Genomic DNA, 18,870 nt, shown 5'->3' with positions numbered 1-18,870 from the left:
AGAGTGACATCATTAAGTTACTGTATCACGTTTCTTCCACATAACATTATTATTATTATTATTATTATTATTATTATTATTATTATTATTATTATTATTATATTATTATTATTATTATTATTATTATCCAGATAATGAAAACTATTCATATGGAACAAGCCCACAGGGGCCATGAACTTGAAATTCAAGCTTCCAAAGAATGTGGTGCTCAAGAGTAAGAAGTAAGAGGAGGTAAAGTGGAATACAGCTGTGAAAAAAAGATTCGTGGTATTTTTTTTTCTATTCTTTTCCTAGCTGGCTACTAACTTACTTTATTTTACTAATTGTTCTGCTTTTCTTTCAGCTGATGAACTACGGGAGGAAGGAAGGTCGCTTGATTCAGGTGAGCACTGAGCACCGGGGCAAAATGACAAAGTCAACTCTCTCGGTTCATAATGCCTCTTCGTTGGACTCGGGAATATATTCTTGTAAACCTGCCAATGCCAAAGAAGTTTCCGTTTCCGTGCATGTGCTGGAAAGTAAGATATGTTTTCGGTATTTATTTCATTTTTTAAAATAATTTTCTACGCCTATTTTCTATATCGTCCTCGATTGCTCTGAAAAATTCAGTTTTTTGTTACTGATACCAGTCAATCGGCTGGTTAGCGTCTAGGAATGTGAGGGTGCTACTCACTCAGCTTTTGTACTGATTGTTTTATCAACTGAGAAGAATCTTCTTCTTTCGTTTTCCAGGTGAGACCCCAGAGGCCATGAAGACCACGAGCAACGGTGCCGCAACAGTCCACAACAAGTTCGTCTTTTCCAGTGTCGTGACCTTTGCTGCCTTCTGTCTCCTTATCTCATTAGAGGATGACTTTGGGTTCTCTCAAGTCATTCCGTGGTGCATCACCTTTGGACTTCTCTCATTTCTTACAGAAAAAACAAAGCGATTAGGATCTTTTGTTATCTGCACTAGATGATGTAATCGCTGATTACTTCCCAGCAATCTCGTTGGGGCCAAAGGGACGTTGGTTGTTGTTGCGTCTTGATACGCACAATATATACAAGATTGGTAGAAGACCAAAGAGAATGCGAGGATTTAATATTTTTCTATTTTTTTTTTTACATGAAGGAAGGTCGACTGTGATTATGGTAAGCAACTTAGATTTGATGTAGGTAAGATCACTAACAGTTGTTTAACGATTTTAGCTTCGAAGGAAAAACTCACAAGTTGACCCCAAAGGAATATCTGGTGATTATCTGCTAATGCTGGAGTTACGGTTTACAATAATTTAACCCTCAGTAAAAGAAAGTATTATACATTCTTTGTATAAATGAATGACATAAATGAATTTATTTCTTTCGAGGTAAATGCTCCAACCAAAGCCTCCACTGGCTCTTTCACAACATTGTTAACAAGGTTGTTCACCATTGAAATAAATGCTGATCTTTCGTCAAATATTACCAGTTTACGAAAATTTCGTAATCATTATGTGAAAAAGAGTATAAGGCTTAAATTGGCATATGCCTACGGTAAAGTTCCAGATAAGGTTCCCTTCATTGTTCTTGAGCAGCGTAGGTCAAAATTCAACCCGAGTAACTGTTCAAAATTTCTACAGTATAAAGCAACTGATGTCGATGACATTCATGATAAGGATAAATATTTTTCCAACGACATCTAAGTAACTGAGGCACGAGATTGAAATTACCACTTTAATACACTGGTCATCGTATCTTAAAATCAGAATCCAGCGCCTACAGTTCCAGGGTACTTGGAAAATAAAACACTGGCCATATTTAAAGAAAAAATATTTGCTTTAACCATTTTTTATGAAAAAAAAACTTTTTAACACAAAAACTTGTGAAGGTTCATGTCGATGTTATTCCAAATACTGAAATCAATTCATTGAGAAACTAAAAGGTACTTAAAAGAATGTTGTGGCTCTCATGATAATCACGCAAAGTTCGACATAAAGATTTCTTCATTCTAGTCAGTATTTTAGAATTTCAGCAAGAACTTTTAAAACCAGTTTCAGCCCTTACCTATGTTTTATGTTAAAAACAGGTAACATTAAACTATGGATTTTTGTACATATTTCTCTGTTGTCAGAATGTATGAATGGTAAAGCATAACAGTAAAATGTATTGTAAAACGGTTTCTTTTATTTTCACATACCACTCGTTTATTGTACAATTACCAAGCGTAATCAGTCAAGCAACTATCTGCCGGCTGCATTTACACGTAAATACATATTTTGCAAGGACATTAAGGTTCTCTGGAGACCCACAATGTCGATTTTCAGATCTGAAGGTCTTGCGAGTTTTCCATTGATCATTTCCCTCCTGAAAAAGATAAATGTCATGTGAGTTTTAAAAATGATTAACAAGTTGAAAGAACTTATGTATATATATGTATATATATATATATATATATATATATATATATATATATATATATATATATATATATATATATATAAATTGTGACTTAGAAAGCTTGCTAATGTGATATCTTGGAAATAATGTAAGAGATTAATACTGAAAAACTTCAATTTCCATTAACCATACTAACATAATAACTAATCCTAAATGAAATTTCTTCTAATTTAGAACGAATGCTCTTTTTAAATATATTTTCGTATTTATTATACAAAGTAAACGAAATTTGGAACTAATACGGTCTGATATTAGGTTTTTGTAGAACAAAATTACACCCAAATGCAAGTGATGATACTTTTCTTTTTATTACTATAGTTTACATTGCATATTTACTTAGCTAGACATGCATTATACTTCAGATTCTGCAAATCTGCCAAGAGGATCTTTCTCTTCCTATGGAACTTTGGTTAAAAGATCATTCTTTACTCCAAACTTTTTTTTATAGTGAGAAAAATGATCTTCAGAAATCCACAAGGGAATTCTGAGTTTTCATATCCACCGAAATGTTTTCCCCAAGCTGAGCTTTAAACCTGACGAGCGATAGCATGATGCCAAAAAGTCTTTAAAGAATTCGCGATCCTCCTATTTATGGTGAGTGTAACTGATGTGTTATAGTTACATAAAATCAGTACATTCTGCACCATAATTGTCTTATGAGTGATGGAATAAAAACTATGAAATAATATAATTCATAACATGAGATGTCAGGAAAGAATCAATATAGTTTAAAGATCTCGAAAGGATGAAAACTTTTGGTAAATTTATTGACCTGAGGGGATCCAGAATTGTTTTCAACTTTCAGTTGCTGAACACAAAAGCAACACTATAAAGTCTGATGAAATATCTGGAGAATTCGTTTAGCGAAACGTCTCTTGCTCAAGCCGATGTACGAGTAACGGAAGACAATAACAACTGAAATGTTAAAGCAGCAGGCTGCAGTTGAATTCTCCCAGCTGAAATTTATTTCTTCCAAAGGTGACACAGCAGGCAGGAGAACAAGAAAGGTGAACTTGAATAATGCTCCAACAGAATTCTCACAATCATAAAATTCTCGAATCTTTTGTGCCATGCCCACCCAGTTATGAGTTTTGAGTTCCCTAAGTGATACTCTATACTCGACATTTATTTACACTCATTGATTAATTAATGCATTGTTATGTATTTTATTCATGCAAGCTTTAATATATTTCTATACATATATTTATATTTATTTATTTACATTTACTTTAGTGGCCTTTCTTGTCCGCAAAAATAAGATTTTGACATTATGACAGTTTGCTGAACAAGATTTATTGTCTTTCGGATTATTCCATGAGAATCGAAGCTCATTATGAGCACTAAAATCTATTACCAAAATTCTACTCTTAATATATATATATATTAATATATATATATATATATATATATATATATATATATATATATATATATATATATTATTTTTGTATATGTTATTTTGTTTAATAGTGAGTATTTCTGAATAAGATACATTAGTTTATAGTGAAAATCATTTAGTCCAGGAATTAAGGAATAAATGTGGAGAACGCGTAGACACCAGTGCTATCACATATGCAAACTGGGGGAAGCTCTTCCTTTGCCAAAAAAAAAGTTAATCAAAATTGCAGATGCTAGAAGCTTAGTTAAAGCAAAGTATACAATGTTAAATTCACTAGAGACTGTTTTATTTACTATGTATTAAAAAAACTTAAGGTTAAGAGAATTCATCTGCAATACACTCAACTTCACTATTTCAATTAAGAGAATTCATCTGCTGTACACTCAACTTCATTATTTCAATTTATGGTTAATTGCATTATAAATAATTGTCTACCAATAAGACACCTATTCTGATATTCGTCCTGAGGTAACGTCAACTTAAAACTGAAATAGATATTTAGAATGTGCAATATGTACCAAATAAATGAAACCTCTTCTCTCGGATAAGCTTTATTAGTTTATTTTTCGAAAATGAAAATTGTTTGAAAACAAGCAAGCAAAACACGAAGCTTATACTTTGATAATCTGACACGTATTACCTGAGATAATGAGACAATGAAACCAAATTGACATCAATATCCCTGCATTGTATCAGAAGTTAAATTATTTATGTTCAGATGATCTATATTTTAGCTCTTCAGTGTAAGCAAATATCTATGGGAAGGAGTGCGTAGTGAAACTGCAGAAAATATCCACACAAGATGATATTTGGAATGAAGATTGCAGAGAAACGTACTGGTAGAGGTCATTTAACCTCATGAGGTATAGCAAGTACTTGCTCTCGGTTGTTTCAGATATTTCTTGGTTTAAAGTTAATAAAGGGAAAGAGAAGGATTCAAATGAAATAACCTTATAGTATTCAAAATATTAATCTTTCTTTGAGGTGGACACTTATCGCTATCCTTGTTATTTGTCGAAATGGAACTGCTGTATTATATTATTTGCTGCCTTATGTCCTCATAACGCCAGTGAAATAAAGTTATTATAATAATCAGGCGACAAATGGACAAAAAAGTGACCGTAAATAAGCTTCTCAAATTGAGAATAGTTTTCCATTTATTATTAAATAAAGAAAATGGATAAAAGTATTAGTAGAAAACGTAATATTTATTATATACTCATATATGTCGCACGATAACTTTAAACCTTTGGAAATATACTCGGCGTTAAATCCATAGAGGGTAAATACAGTTATCAGGCCCGTACTGTTATATGGGGCAGAAACCTGGGCACTTCAGAAGAAAGAGGAGGGATTGTTGGAAAGAACCGAGATGAGGATGGTGAGATGGATTGCTGGAATATCGCTACTGGAAAGGAGGGAGTCAAGATATCAGAAGAATTTGTGGTATATGTAATGTAAAGGAGAAGGCTAGGGAAGCTCGTTTGAGGTACTATGGTCATGTAATAAGAAGAGAGGAGGTGGAACCAATCAAGAGAGCTAGGAACATGCCAGTGATGGGGAGGAGGAGTGTGGGACGTCAACGGATCAGATGAATGAATGTGGTGAGGAGGGATATGGGTGAAGTTGGTCTGGGGGAAGATGCTAGGAATAGAAATAGATGGAGAAAGTTGACTCGAGCGGCAGACCCTGCTATACAGTGGGACTAATAAGGTCGAAAGAAGAAGAAGAAATCCATAGAGGGTAAGTACCTTTATATCAGTACCACGTAGTTCGGTGGTCTTCCACCAGGCGGGCGCCGCTGCAGAGCCTTGCGGCCATCTTGAAAGATCTGGTAACAGTGCAAATTGAACAGTGGTTTAACGCGGTAGTGTTTTTTTTTTTATATATATCTCCTGATAGCAATAATGGTACGATGTGCGGCTTGTAGTCGCTAAAATAGGAAAAACAAGTCCTCAAGAGAAAATGGGATAACATTTCACAGGTAAACGAAGCATATTAGAATGTATTTATCCTGAACTTTGTGCAAGTCAGATGTATGCCATCGTAGCAGCATAGCCACTCTGTCTCTTTAAAATGTCTCAAATATTCAGCATATTACCATGGCACAGAAATGTAGTGGGGATTTAATTTTGATATCAGAATATCATTAATATGTACATGCCACATGATATTAAGTAAGAACGATCTTGAGGGTTATCAAAAATGCTTATTAGTAGCCTACACATCTGTCATAGGCCTACGTAGCCTACAACTAGACCTAGTAGGCTACGTAGGCCTATAAGTATAACAGATGTGACAGTTACCAGTCTCGTCTTTTAAGCATGTCACTGTGATGCATGAGGACGCCTGCTGTATTTTGTCAGTCATCAAGAATTGCTTGCAGTATGTATGTAGGCTTGTAAGGTGCCGTCTATGCCACCATTTTTTCAGTTTTAGACATGTAGGGCGGCGTTGGGGTTGCTTAACAAAATGCATCCCACCATACTTTGTTTCTCAACGAAATTCCGAAACGTCACACTTGGGGAGAGCGTTTCGGGACGATGTAAACAAACCATAGAAAACAACTGTTTTTCGATTTTAAGTTAAAATAGCTTGTTTTTTTATTTGTAGCGAATCCTTTCTGTGTCAGCACGTCATACTTCCAACATATTATTGTGGCACTTACGGGCAATGCCGACTTCAGTTTTGAAATCGCAGCTTCATTCATCTTATATATGCGACATCATGTAAAGTAACAACGGGGTTGTTCTTTTAAACATGTTACCGGGAAAGTGTCTCAGGATTTGTATGAAACTCATCGGATTTTTCGCAACTTTGACTCGGTAGAATCTATATTCTATATAGGCTAACCCCTCCCCCTTCCTCTATCCCGTTTCCAGCCCCCTCCCCCAGCACACGATCAAGTGTTAATTTAGCTGTGTCCTCTCCCTTCCCTCTTCCACCCCCTTCCCCACCCGTCCCCTCCCCCTTCCAAAGTACACGATCAAGTGTTACTTTATCTGTGTCCTCCTCCCCTCCTCTTCCATCCACCCCCCCTTTCCCTCCCTTCAACTTTCCTCTTTCATCCCCTCCCCTCCCCTCGCCCTTTCGAAGCACCCAATCAAGTATTAATTGAGCTGTGTCCTCCCTCCTCCTCCTCCCCCCCCCTCCCCTCCCCTCCCCTCCCCCTCCCCTCCCCTCCCCTCCCCTCCCTCTCCATCCCCTCCCCCCCCCTTCCGCGTCACCCTTCCCCTTCCGGAGCACACGATCAAGTGTTAATTTAGCTGTGCATTCCCCCTCCCCTTTCCTCTTCCATCCTCCCCTCCCTTCCCCCTCCCCCTTCTGGAGCATGTGGTCAAAAGTTAATTTAGTTGTGTCCTCCTCCTCCCCTTCCCTCTTCCTCCCCCTCCCCTCCCCCTCTTCCTCCCCTCTTCCTTCCGGAGCCCACAATCAGTGTTAATTTAGCTGTGTCCTCCCCTCCCTCTTCCATCTCCTCCACTTCCATCCCCCTTCCCCTCCCCCTTCTGGAGCATGCGATCAAATTTTAATTTAGCTGTGTCCTCCTCCTCCCCTTCCCTCTTCCATCCCCTCATCCTTCCCTCTTCCATCCCCTCCCCTCCCTTCCCCCTCTCCCTTCTGGAGCATGTGGTCAAAAGTTGATTTAGCTGTGTCCTCCTCCTCCCCCTCCCTCTTTCATCCCTCGCCTTCCCTCTTCCATCCCTTCCCCTCCCCCTTCGGAACCCACGATCAGTGTTAATTTAGCTCTGTCCTCCTCCTTCCCTTCCCTCTTCCATTCCCTCACCCTTCCCTCTTCCATCCCCTCACCAAATTTTAATTTAGCCCTCTTCCATCCCCTCCCCTCCCTTTCCCCTCCCCCTTCTGGAGCATACGATCAAATTTTAATTTAGCTGTGTCCTCCTCCCCCCTTCCTGCTTTCATTCCCTCACCATTCCCTCTTCCATCCCGTCCCCCCCTCCCCTCCCCTTCCTCTTCCGGAGCACACGATCAAGTGTTAATTTAGCTGTGTCCTCCTCCCCTTCCCTCTTCCATCCCCCTTCCCCCTTCCTTCCTCCTCCCTTTTCTGGAGCATGAGATCAAATTTTAATTTAGTTGTGTCCTCCTCCCCTCCCTTCCACCTTTCCCTCCCCTACCCATTCGTCTTCCACCCTCCCCTCCTCTTCCCCTCCATCTCCTTCTCATTTTCCTCCCCTCCCCTGCTTTTCCCCTCCCCTTCCCCTTCTCTCCTCATTCCTCTTCCTTTGCCCTCCTCCTCCCATTTCCTCCAATTTCCCCTTCCCATCCCCTCACCTTCCTGCTCCCCCTCCTCCTTCCCTCTTCCCTCCTTCTTCCCCCTTCCCTCCTTTCCCCCCTCTCTCACCCTCCCCCGGAAACGGACATCAGTTTCTTTAAAGACAATCATAAATCGGTTACAGTTTCTGTCAAAACTAAAAAGTATGAAATAAAAAAAATATTAAAAATTTTTTAAACGTGCTTTTATTCAAATGCACCAAAAAGTAAAAAATAATATTTTGAGACACACCGAGATTTTCTTACAATTAATCATGTCTACAAAAATAAAAGCTGAGCCCCAAACGTGGAAGGAAATGCTACAAGAAATTAAAAAAAATCTATTTCTTTTCTTGTAGTAGCATTTCCCACCATGTTTGGGGCTTAGGCTACGCTTTTATTTTTTAGACATGATTAAATGTAAGAAAATCCTGGTGTCTCAAAATATTTTTTACTTTTTAGTGCATTTTAATAAGTGTTTAAAAAAATTTTGTATATTTTTTTTATTATGTGTAACAAACCGGCTTAATGTACTGTATGTTTTCATCAAACCAAATGTCTCATAGATTGGTAATGGCAACAAAATGAAATTTGGTAGCCTAGGCTAGACTTATGCCCGCAAATTATTCATTTGGCAAAGTGCTATATCATTTAAACCTTTCTGTAAGTAAAAATTGTTTTCGAATATATAAAAATAATTTCTTTATGGTAAAAGTTATCGAACCATCACGGCAAGGAAAAAGTAGCCTTTAAGAATAGTAACAGAAAGGAAAAGAATCTTAACCTAGCAAGTGCTAGGCCTGTTCCTACGGATTCTGCATGTATTTTTATTGTTAATTATTCCAAATAAGTCAAAATTACTATGGCATTCCTTACTTAACTATTTTTTTTCTCAATATCGTGCTAAAGCCAAAGCCTTGGAATGGAAAGAAATGACTGCCAGCTTTTTCTTTCATCGTTTATGTTTACAAATATTTGACTAAACAGACTAGATTGCAACATTTTTTACTTCAACTATAATAAGCCTCAGAATAGAAATATTTCGAAATATATTTTACAGTGATGGTTACATATTCTAGTAATAATTAAACAAGAGAGAGAGAGAAAAAATGTTTAAACGTTATTGACACGTGAAAGCAAAGTTTCTTGCATACTAGCCTACCATACTACCCTACTCTTGGTCGTCGTTTGCCTCTTGGAATGCTGATTCAACCCCAAATTATTTTGATGTTGGTCTGATTTGCGTTTTGAATAATATGCTTTTTTGTGTTTTGTCAGAGTGAACGTCCCTTTTTTCATTGGAATGTCATTGAATTATATAGTTATTTTTCATTGTTAAGTAGGACATCTCAGATATACCTAGAGCTAAAGCTAAGTTAGCTATTGTAGGCATTCAGCGTTAATTTTCACCAGCTGATGCCCAATTGAAGTCTATGCCACAAGTATGTTTACCTAAAGGCCTAATTGTAAGTTATTCAATTTTTTTTTTTATTGTTGGTTGTGAATCGAACTGCGGGCTTTCTCCTTGAGACAGGTTAGGTAGTATCCTAGGCCATCGCATGTGTTTTTTAATGAAGATTTTCTAAGTGTTGAAGTTGTGCTGTTTGTATTTTTTGCTGAAATTTTTAATTTTTCTTTCTTAGTAATAGGCTTATATAGTGTCTTCCCAACAGTGGCGTAGCTGGAATTCCATCAGTTGTGGGGGCGTAGGTGGGGCCAAGGTATTTTTGGGGGCGTGGGTCAAAGAAAATTACTTAAAACTAATGTACCAAATTCTGCAGTAAGTAAAATATATATTCTCGAATGTATATATCCATGTGAATGAAGGAGAATAATATTATTAATAATTAGTAAACCTGTATTTGAAATGACAGCTTAGTTTTCAATTAATTTTCAACTCTTACTAAATGCAAAAAAAAATACCTTAGTTTTACCAGACCACTGAGCTGATTAACAGCTCTCCTAGGGCTGGCCCGAAGGATTAGACTTATTTTACGTGGCAAAGAACCAATTGGTTACTTAGCAACGGGACGTACAGTTTATTGTGGAATCCGAACCACATTATAGCGAGAAATGAATTTCTATCACCAGAAATAAATTCCTCTAACTCTTCATCACCCGGGCGCGGGAATTGAACTCCGGCCCATCGAATGACAGTCTGAAGCTCAACAAAGGGCTCTTACTAAATGCAAATGTATCAAATACTGCAATGTAAATTTCATCACAACCTTATATTCAAAACTAGCTTAATTTCTATTATCAACTTTTTAAATTTTCAGCTCTAGTATAATATCCTTGTCACGTAAATATTTGAAAATAGTGCATATCATCAATAACACAAAAGACTTATGACCCTCCAAAATCTCTTCAAAATTTCAACCCATCCCAGTCCCTCTTCTTCATCTCCTCTCCCTGGAAATCGACTCTAAGCAGCAGTAGCAAATTGCATTGCACTTATTCAAAACTGTAACTATAGTTTCAGTCACTCATACATAAGATGATAACATTAAGTTGGATCAAAATATCATGAACAAACATGTCATATGTATTAAAAACTTCTAACTAGCCTATATCCATTCATTTCTTAGCTCTATATAAGTTGTAAAGGTAACAAGAAACAGAATAATGTCATTAGAGATATAGGCTAGCACAACTGTAACTAAACAAAAAATATTTTTAAATTAAGATGACAGTGTAAAGTCCCCGCTGAGCGGGTTTTCTATGGTGAACCACCCGTTTTCTTCTATATTGCTCCCACAGGATCGGGTCAAGAGAAATTAGCCATATTTTTCCTTTGTAAATATGTATGTATTACTAATTCATTTGTATCTGCTTCCTTTGCACGTGTTAGAATGTTATGTCAATTCGTGTGAACTTTTTACATTACTTGTATTTATCCATTGTAATTATTACCGAGAGTAATTGACCTTGGGTCACCTAAATTCTATTGTATTCCTCTGTGCGACGTCCGCACGCCGCTTTATAAGCGACCTGCGCTCTGAATAAACTAGCAATACCAGTCCTCCTGCTCATTATTTCACACCTCTTAAAGTGGTGACCTAGTTTTGGCTCCATGAACTACCCCACGCCCCTAATGGACTAAACACGGTACTTTAACCAGCGTTCAGGCGTGCTGACTCTCGTCGGCAAATCACCAGCGTCATTAGTGGACCCACACGGCGTGCTCCCAAGCGCGTATTGACGCGAGTAACCCACTCCAAGCAAGAGGGCAATAATGAGTATAGATGCGGACATTCCTTCCCACATACAGTTAACCGCGAACTTCGCGGACTCAGATATCTCCCTTGCGCATGACTCACCCGTGCCCTCCCCTGCACCAAGGCTCACGCACTCCTCCATGCTGCTACCCGCGCCCCGCGCGCTGCCAGTCCTGACAGAACAGACTAAATCCGCCCTCGCCATAAAGCTGCCACCCTTCATGCACGGCAACCCATCATCATGGCTCTACAGGGTCGAGGGGCAGTTCAGACTGGTGGGACTTACTGACGGGGTGCTGCAAGCTGACGCCGTGATCAACGCCCTCCCGGAGGAGGTCTGCAGGAAGTTCGTCCCTTGGTTGTCTGCCGCACGCACCGTCACGTGTCAGCATCTAAAAACCTCTCTTGTCAAGACCTCCCTGCTGGTCTCTGAGAGGGCCGCCTGCGCCCTTGACCTCGTCAACAACCCTCGGCATGACCAGAACATCCTGGAGACTTGGGGCGTGATCCAGGACCTCCTCACCCTTCCTGAGACGGACAGCAGCGGTAGGCAGTCGGAGATTAGCCTATCAAGGGAGATCCTCCTCCGTCAGCTCCTCCCGGAGGTCTGAACTCAGATCCTTGACCCTTACACAATGCCGCTCGAGGACCTGATCAATACAACGCAGCGGCTGACGGACTCCGCAAGGCAACAGAGCGGGCGTCCACGCCTGCACACCCCATCAGTTCCCTCCAGCTGGAGGATAACGTGGAGGAGGAGATAAGCGCCGCCACCAGGAGGCGGCCAGCATACCACCACAAGAAAAGCCCACCTGGGCCTTGCTACTACCACAGCGGTATGGCAAGGATGCCCAGAACTCCCAACCCCCCTGCTCTTTCGCCCATCCAAAAAACGGAGGAGGCAGGGGCCAACAGAACAGGCCGCCTTGCAGCAGAGGAACCCAGGAGCCCAAAACCATTAGGCTTCTATATCCACGACACCGCCTCTGGCAGGAGGATGTTGGTCGACACTGGGGCCGTTCGATCAGTGTTCCTGCCATCCAGAGAGGACTGCAAACGCCCACCGGACCCAGCTGCCTTCCTGACAGCCGCCAACGGGTTCCCCATCCTCTCCTATGGCACCAGGCTCCTGTCGATCTCCATCCTTGGCCGGAGATATGCGTGGAACTTCATTGTTGCGGAAGTGAGGACCCCACTCCTGGGCGCAGATTTCCTCGCCCACTTTGGGCTGGCAGTCGATGTCGGTCACAAGCGTCTATTAGACACCAACTCCTGCCAGGCCCTTCCCCCTTCCCCTGGTGCCGGGACCCAGTGTGCCTACCATCTGCTCCGTCGCCCCACACCAGTACGCCCAGCTGCTGAAGGAGTTCCCCGACGTTTTCAAGCCTGAACTGCGCCAGGTACCCGGGGCCCTGGCAAAGCACGGAATCTACCACCACATTAAGATGAAGGGCCCTCCAACACACGCAAAGTTCCGGAGGCTTCCCCCTCGGCGCCTTCAGGAAGCCAAGGACGCTTTCGCCGAGATGGAATGGATGGGCATATGCAAGACGGCCTCCAGCCCGTGGGCCTCTCCCCTCCACATGGTGCAGAAACCGGACGGCTCCTGGAGACCCTGCGGCGACTACAGGCAGCTCAACCTCGCAACTGAACCAGATCACTGCCCCCTACCAAACATGCAAGATCTCATGGCCTCCTTTCACGGGGCCAAAATATTCTCTAAACTAGACCTTTTGAAATCTTACTTCCAAGTACCAGTTGCTCCAGGGGATATCCCCAAAACCGCCATCATCACAGCCTTCGGGTCCTACATTTTTGCCTTCACCTTTGCCCTGAGGAACACGGGGGCAACCTTCCAGAGGCTGATGGACAGCATCCTTGGGGACCTGAACTTCTGCGTCTGTTACGTGGACGATATTCTAATTTTTTCCAGATCCCCAAAGAGCACCTGCGACACATCCGGACAATCCTGCATCGCCTGCAGGAGAATGGCCTCGTCGTCAGGTTCGACAAATGCACCTTCGACTTCGAAAAAGCTGACTTCCTGGGCCACGAGATATCTCCGGAGGTCGTCCATCCACTGGCATCAAAGGTCACAGCCGTTACCAGGTTCTCCACCCCTACCTCCGTCAGAGCCGTACAAGAATTCCTTGGGATGGTCAACTACTACAGAAGGTTCATGCCCAGGGTCGCACACACCATGGCCCCCCTGACGGAGATCCTGAAGGGCCAACTGAAGTCCTTAGTTTGGGTACCCAACCAGCAGTAGGCCTTCTCCCTGACAAAGGCCGCCCTCGCTGAGGCAACCGCCTTCGCCCACCAGGACCCCAACGCCCCCCTCCAGTTGACGACGGATGCCAGCAACGTTGCCTGTGGGGCCGTCCTGGAGCAGGTCGTCGCTGGAGCCCCCCAGCCCATCGCCTTCTTCAGCAAAAAGTTCAGCCCCGTGGAGGCCCACTACAGCACCTTTGACAGGGAACTCTGCTCAGTGTATCGGGCAGTACGTCACTTCAAGTTCCTCCTGGAGGGTACACCCTTCACAATCTGGACGGACCACCAGCCGCTGGTCCACGCCTTCACAAAGCAGGGGGATGCATGGTCTTGTAAAGTTCCCACTGAGCAGGTTTTCTATGGTGAACCACCCGCTTTCTTCGATATCGCTCCTACAGGATCGGGTCAAGAGAAATTAGCCATATTTTTCCTGTGTAAATATGTATCTATTACTAATTCATTTGTATCTACTTCCTTTGCACATGTGTTAGAATGTTATGTCAATTCTTGTGAACTTACTTTTTACATTACTTGTATTTATCCATTGTAATTATTACCGAGAGTAATTGACCTCAGGTCACCTAAATTGTATTGTATTCCTCTGTGTGACGTCCGCACTCCTCTTTATAAGCGACCTGCGCTCTGAATAAACTAGCAGTACCTGTCCTCCTGCTCATTATTTCACAACTCTTAAAACAGTACACATCATCATGATTAGCGTCTGGTAATGACAGTAATTATTCTACAACACCTGTGTAGTGCGGTGTTTTTTAAACGTTGTTAATGTTAACTAAAAGTCGCTTTCGACTGTGGTAGGACATGATCGTTAAGGCAAGAATATCTGCTTTAGACCACCAAGAGGTTCAAGTTTAGATACAAAGGGAATTTCAACCAGGGGTGCCAGTGGGGGCCGGCAAGCATCTGCTGGGAGGACTGGGAACCCCCCTAGTCTCCCCATAGCGGCGCCACTGCTTCCCAGGTATAGCCTACACCTTTCAATGTTTCAGAGTTCTGTGTAATTTTTTAAACCTTATAGGCTAATGCCTTTCGAGCCCAATTATTTCGCCAAAATGACTGATTTAAAAGATCCTTTAACAATTCTCGTTAAGAAGTGAGCAGGCTACGAGTCTTACATTGCAGTTGCCCTAGGTCAACTTGATACTCTTTCAAATGAATTAAATTGAAGTTTCCTGTATTCCAAAGAAACTGTCAGTTTACAAATATTTAGTTGTTGATTTATTTCTTATCAGCCAAAAACACAATGCCAGCCATCAGCATGTCAATAATGGAACAGTCTGGAATGGTTGTCATGGAAAATGGTTTGTTTGCTTATATTCACATGTTTATATGTTATGGCCATGTACACTCAGCAAGGAAAGAGAAGATGCAGCTTTCATTAGGTTTCGTTCAATGAATTTTAATTTTTTTCTTACAGAAAACACATAATCATGGTAAATTTACTCGAGAATATGAAAATACAATGCAAATTATATCATATATGTTAAATCTGCAAAACAAAAACGTTCAGATACTTAAAAGCACCATGCATGTCCGAAGTAATGAGAATTTCTCAGATGACTTCGTTCATAGAGATCTAAAAGATAGTGTGTGGATATCTCGGTGTAGTGCTGTTTATCAGAACGGCAATATTTACTCGTTTTCCGTTATGAACAGGCTTTTTATTGCATCATCATACGCAGTAATGATAATTTCTTTAATTTTTACACATTCATATTTGTATTTCACGGTGTTAAAAGTCAGCTGGAATTAATGACAGTAAATGTTGTGACAGCTAGGGTAGGTTGACCAAATCTATTTAAATCCACAAGAGCGTTCTCTATGATGTGAGTAGCACTGCGAGAACTTCGGCGGGAAAACACAAGTAACTGGATGTTTCTTGACGTTGCCATAGTTTCTCTCTCTCTCTCCATTGCTAAAACATACTATACAAATGTAGTATCGCTCAATCTCCAAAAGAAAAGAATTAATGAAATGAGTAGTTCTACATAGGCCTAGGCTTAAACAACAGCAGACTCTCTCTCTCTCTCTCTCTCTCTCTCTCTCTCTCTCTCTCTCTCTCTCATCATAAGATTGCATGTGTACCTTTATTGTTCCCTACGTTTTTCATTGAATATTGTTCAAATTTAGCTCTTGATTTCATTATGGAAGATTGCGTTTCCGATTATGCAAGCATTCCGTTCATTGTGGTGTCATAAATTCATTTGTGTAAGGTTACTTAGTAGGTTACGTCGAAAAATGTTTAATTTGCTCAGAACTGTCGCTGCAAATTACAACTTGAACGAATACTGTAAAGCTTACTACTGCATTTAAGTATCAATGATTTCAGAATCGTAGAATATGATTGAAAGTTATAGGAGGTCAAGCAAAAAACAAACACAATGAGACTGAAGCTCCTCCCCTTTTAAAAGTTGCCAGATGTCGCATTATTGAGCAATATATGTCTGAAGATTTAAAAAAACTGTATCCTAACTTTCCTTGCCGAGTGTACGTGGAACTAATCCCTGACATGCCAGTGTTAGAGGCAGAAGGAAACCCGTGGGACACTCCAGTGTTTTATTACATGTCCAATCAGTACAGAGGTGCAGTGCAGTGCAGGTGCGTGGGAAACATTGGTGCCAATTACGGTCTTCTCCTGACAACAGACATCATCACATAAAATCAACCATCCTACATCCCCTAAGATTATGGCATGGCAGAATGGCAAAATATTAAATGAAAAATAATAAGTAAACATGTATTAAATACATATATATAGACAAAAAACTGTAAAAGGAAAATCCCCATAGGACAAAAGTAATGGTTAATACTGAGTGTCATGACATACAAGGACATGCATGGCAACAATATATAGTACATGCATAAAATATGTTTGCACAACAGAATTTCTATCCAATTCGGCTTACTGAAAACAAAAGATAAAATGAGCATAAGGGACAACAAAATGTCACTGTACAAGGCGACGCAAGCGCAAGCAAGGGTTAACACTCAGTATCACCCATGACATAATCGCCCATCCATGAGGGTTGCACTGTGCGCCTTTTTGGACGAGATGGAGCAGGTTCCGGGCGTGTGGGAATGGCTGAGGACATTGTGGGCTGCCATTTTAACACTCTCAGGTGCTTCCATCCAGCCTAATTAGATACTGTTGGTGGCCCTTAGACTCCACTACCAATCCAGATCGGTCCCAGGTTTTGGTTACAGAATCCTGCACTCTTACCCTGCAGCCTACAACCAGGGGTAGAAGCTCCCTGGTACCAGTAAGTGGTGGGGTCTCCTCTTGGGACTCTGCCTGGCTCCTCCGCTGAATTATCTCAGTCTCTCCATGGTGGGGTCTCCTCTCTGGGACTCTGCCATGTGCTGGGACTTGTCAAATCCCTTAGGGGTGTATTGAGCTCCCTGAAGAATTGCCTGAATTATCTCATCCCAGTGTCTCTCCACAGTCTTGACTGCTTGTAATGCTGTCTGTTAGGTGTTGGCACTCCATCTCTGAGCTGCCTGCCGACTTCCAGCCACCCTGTGAGCCTGCTGTGCTGGGGACTTGTCCACCAAACCCTAATGGTTAGGGGTGTATTGAGTGAAGATACAGTTTTTTAAACTCGGACATACAGTATATTGAAGAATTGCCAGGGGGATGCTGTCTTAGTGTGTTGGATTTTTGTTGCAACTTTCAATCGAGGCTGCCATCTTTGCCTATGTTAGACCTGATGATCCTCTTGGCAGTCTTGACTGCATTTTTGCTAACCTACCAATTAACCCTTCCATTAGACTGGGGGTAATGGGCTGATCGACATAGTGAAATCAAGAGTTACCCCCATTTTCTGAAGAATGATGTGGTCTCTGCACTAATGAGGTTTTGTGCCCCCATCTGTCGAGATTAGCTCTGGTGCTCCCCATCTTGTGAAGTATGTCCTCAAGACTGATATAATTCTTGATGACGTTGTGCCATTGGGAAGTGTGCCACTTCCAGAATGTGTGGTGAGCCTGTCTGCATAGGCCATGAAAACATATGGCCCTCAACAACTGATATTCAGCATGTCCACCACTGTCGACTGGAATGGGTATTCTGGGGGTGGTGTGAGTACTAATGGTTCAGCAGGTTGTGATGGAGCATGTACATCACAAGAGGCACATCCATCCCTCCCTGTGGCTCTGCAGGTCACCTTCCATCCCTGGCCAGTAAACTGATTGTCTAGCCCTGCGGAGCATGGAGTCTACCCCTGATGTCCTGCATGAAGGCCTGTAATGACTTGACGGCGAAGTTCCTGGGATGAGCAGACGTGGGCATCCTTATTCGTAAGTGTAGATTATCAGGTCTTCTACCATAGATAACCTGTCCCTAACCAAGTAGAACTGACTTAGGCAGGCCACCTCCTGTGTCTTCTGTGGGCACCAGTCATTTACTGTAACTTTAGCTGCCAGCAGCTGGTACACAGGGTCTTTAGAGGCTGCTTCTTTGACCCTCTCCTCATCCAGTATAAGGCATTCTTGCTCAAGGGCAGTGGCCGAAACAGCGACAAGGGCGGCAGTCATATCCTCTTCAAGTTCAGAAACCTTGTCATCTGGTTCGCAACGGAGAGCAAGGAAGCGTGATAAGAAGTCAGCGGCGCAATTCCTCTTTCTTGGCAAGTATCTTACCTGGAACCTGTATTGTAGGGTCTTCTCCTTGAGACGGAAGAGTCTTGGGTTTAGTATATTCTTCAGCTCTCTATCACCCAGAAGCTTGACCAGCGGGCAGTGATCGGTCACGATCGGTAAGTTGGGGCAGCCCAACAGGAGTAGCCTGGCCTTCTTGAGACACCATATGACAGCTAAGGCTTCTCCCTCAACAGCAGCATACCCAGCTTCAGCCTGCGACAAGTGGTGGCTCCCACATAAGGCAATACGCCACCCGCCCTTGCAGCAAAATGGGACATCAGCCGAGGCACAAGCGCAGTACTGCTGCAGGATGACAAACCCGATCCCATCCCTGCTCCAGTCTGTTATAGTATACCAGCCCATCCTTGGCCAGCTTGCATATGGCCTCCTGTGCTTGGCAGAATCTCTCTTGTAGGTTACTATCCCAGTACACATTCTTACTTGTAGACTTCTTCAGGAGGTCTCTAAAGGGTTCCATCAGCGGGGCAGTGGCAAGGAAGGGTGCCAGCTGGTTGACAAAGTCATACCATGACCTGATGTCAGTGACAAGGGGGTTGTCTGGCATAGGGAATCTCCGTATGGCAGCTAGACTCTCTTCTGTGGGCCTGTAGGAATGCCATCCCAGCTGGAATCCGACGAACT

At 42.0% G+C, this 18,870-nt stretch overlaps 1 long non-coding RNA gene and 1 pseudogene across 3 annotated transcripts in view; both read left to right on the top strand.

Moving 5' to 3' along the window:
• LOC136843293 (zwei Ig domain protein zig-8-like) overlaps window positions 1–2,132 on the top strand; it is a 17,770-nt pseudogene extending 15,638 nt beyond the window's left edge.
• Window positions 2,133–5,165: 3,033 nt separating this feature from the next.
• LOC136843295 (uncharacterized) overlaps window positions 5,166–18,870 on the top strand; it is a 571,224-nt gene continuing 557,519 nt past the window's right edge. For all 3 annotated transcript variants that reach the window (XR_010854513.1, XR_010854512.1, XR_010854511.1), the window contains exon 1: window positions 5,166–5,798. This is a non-coding gene — a long non-coding RNA (uncharacterized lncRNA). The remainder of the gene's footprint in view (window positions 5,799–18,870) is intronic.

The sequence above is a fragment of the Macrobrachium rosenbergii genome, chromosome 11 (genome assembly GCF_040412425.1).
Source record: "Macrobrachium rosenbergii isolate ZJJX-2024 chromosome 11, ASM4041242v1, whole genome shotgun sequence".
NCBI lineage: Eukaryota > Metazoa > Arthropoda > Malacostraca > Decapoda > Palaemonidae > Macrobrachium > Macrobrachium rosenbergii.
This window is presented reverse-complemented; position numbering and strand designations above follow the sequence as displayed.